The sequence below is a fragment of the Antrostomus carolinensis genome, unplaced genomic scaffold, assembly GCF_000700745.2.
Source record: "Antrostomus carolinensis isolate BGI_N321 unplaced genomic scaffold, ASM70074v2 scaffold14480, whole genome shotgun sequence".
In the NCBI taxonomy this organism is placed as follows: domain Eukaryota; kingdom Metazoa; phylum Chordata; class Aves; order Caprimulgiformes; family Caprimulgidae; genus Antrostomus; species Antrostomus carolinensis.
In genome coordinates, this window is record NW_010287555.1 from 73,442 (window position 1) to 76,331 (window position 2,890).

The window sequence follows — 2,890 nt, forward strand, 5'->3', positions numbered from 1 at the left end:
GCCCAATCAGCCAGAACTACTGTCATCCTCCCTCTCCCGTGCATACGCCCAAAAAAGACTGAGGTCTGCACTGAACTTCCACGCGTTCGCTCTCCCAGCTTTAGAGAGACGCTGCAGCGAATGACGCTGCGCAGCTCATGGCAAATGACATACGGCACTGATTTTCACAGGCAGAGAAAACAAGGGGTAATCTGAGGGCTAAAAAGGAAACAGTTTGTTTCCTTAAAGGATGAACACAATGCTGGAATGCACACAAAACATTAACAGCAATCACAGATTGTACAAAAGACGTTAATTCACTTAACTGATTTATAAGCAGCTCTTTCGTGCTTCTCACAGAGCTTTGACCCCATATAGATAGCATCTGCATAAAATGGTAGGGGAACATAAAACAAGATCTACATACAGACTTTTATAAAAGGACATCCATACACAGCAAGAATTCCTTCTAATCCATGGACGAGAACTGGGACTGTTCCCACTATTACCCAGAAGAACAGAATGGTCAGCAGTGACCGGTACCTTTGTATAACATATTCAAAATTTTTTTTTAAAAAAAAGGAAAAATAAAAATCAGAGATGGGATTTCAGCTCCACTGTTGCTTTCACAGAAAAGCAATGTACAGAGAAGACTTTGTAAACATAGTTGCATTTTTTGCTGAGAGTCTTCTAAGGGCCAGAGAAATTAAGAAGAAATTAAATATGTATCAGAGACCTGTGTCCAAATGCACATTTTCTCCTCCTTGCCCATTTCAATCTATAGTTTTATTTCATGAGGGAGCAATCCATTCTTAAAAATGAAGGAGAGAGATATGTATTTCATTCAAGAAGTGAAAACTCTGGACATTCTGCTTCATTAAAATTCATTTTTACAAAAAACTTGAAGCCAGTTAAAAGTATTATCGAACTGCAGTCATGCAGCTCCCCGGAAAACATTTTCAGTTGTAAGATTTGCAAGTAAAAGCTGGAAATTTCTCATGACCAACTAGAAGGACAAGACAGAGCAGATCTTAAGAAGTCCTGTACTGTTTCATTTGGTTTTTTGCAAATGATACTTTGTCCAGTGCATGCTTTAGAGCAAGTAATAAATGTGATACTATCAGCACTGAACTTCTATGCATTGCCCACTTCTGCACAGCCATCACAGGCTTGGCTCCTAGAGTAAAAAAGAAAAGAACACCTAAAGCAAAAAAGAAAAGAATACAGAAAGCTGAGGAAGGGGTTAAACGATTTCAGCCACCCACCTCTCCAGCCATTAACTAGGGAGCAGCGCCTGTGTGTCCTAGTAAGTACAACATGAAGATCAACCAATAAGAAGAGACACCAATAAAATTTGTGTCTTTTTAGATTAAAATCTGTTTCCATCAGCACAAGTTTTGAGCCCTGTCTAGGTGTTATTTAATTTAATCTAATTTGAACAATTTCCAAACATCAGCTTGATTAATTTCAACAGCATGGTGTTATGGAAAGATTTACTGTACAGGGGTTGTCTAGCAGGGAATTAATAAAGAAGCCAGTTCTTAGCCCTGAGTAACATGAGGTTTTAAGACTTCCCAGATTTCTAGTGGGAATACTTCACAGCACAAGCATGTTTTCTTCTGGGACTGAAACCCACCAAAATTATTAAAAACTGAGATCAAATGGTGGTGTCAAACCCAAAGGAAATCATTTTACAGTGGAGAGATTTTTATCAAATGAAGAAAGTGGAAAATAAAGTTTTTGTTGTTGCTGTTGTGCTTTGGGTTTTTAGGTTTTGTTTGTTGGTGGTTTGGGGTTTTTTTAACAGAACACAGACACACACGCAGAGTAATCTCCCTCAAAGACAAAGCAAATTTCTATGTTTGGGAGCTCAGAAACCAAGACATTTATTCGAAAATTCATAAACTAGTGAAAACTCTTCAATTACTGTATGCAGAAAACATTTTCCCTAGCAGAGACTGTAATGTCAGTCATTCTCTAAGCTAGTCTTTCCAATACAGAGAGGGAAAAAAAAATAAAATCTAGGTATCAGCAAGAGCAGAATTCACATATGTTTATTCCCAATCACAACTCAAAACACTGAATTACGAACAACTTCAGTTGCACTTCTAAGATGAGACCCTTACCCTGCAATAGAGATTAAGAAGCTCAATTAGCAAAGCATGGGTTGTCTTGAGGAAATTATCTAGATAAAGATTCCATATATTTAACCATAAAGCATGCTTCCACAACTGGCAATAACCACAGGAAGCAATCAAACTACAAACATTTCCTAAACCTAATCTGCTTCTGTTTTTTCTTTAGGTGAGAGCCCTTTATCCAGAAAAGGTAGTGATGGAAAAGCAGTCCATTTATTTATTTCTCTTTGCGCTGCAATAGAGCTGACCTTACTTATACTGATCTGGTATTTAACTCTCTCTCCCTTTCTTTTAAACAGATTTGAAAAATGAACCTAAATTGAGAAAACTGTTTTAAAAGGCAGAAATCAGCATCCATGTGGCACAGGAGAGGTTTGCCAGTTCTCCTCCTCACATCCTGCAGCTCTAATTGAAAAGGCAGAAACCAATTAAGTTTGACAGCTTCCAGTTATTCAGAAATACCTGAATTTCTGCACCAAAGATGGCCATCCTACATCCTAGTGCAACACAAATCTATAATTTCTATTCTGAAAAAACTTAATACCACCACCAAGGGGGGGGGGACGGGGGACGAAAGAAAAAAAAAGAAGTAAAGCTTCAAAGCTTTAGCATGCCACTTCTTCAAAATGGTGTAAACTGCAAATCCTGAAGTGATCAAAAATGAAAACCCAGAGCATATGCTAATAATCAGGAGGTTCCTATTCAAGACTCGACTAGCTGAAGAAATATAGAATCATTTAGGTCAGAAAAGACCTTTAAGATCACATACTACA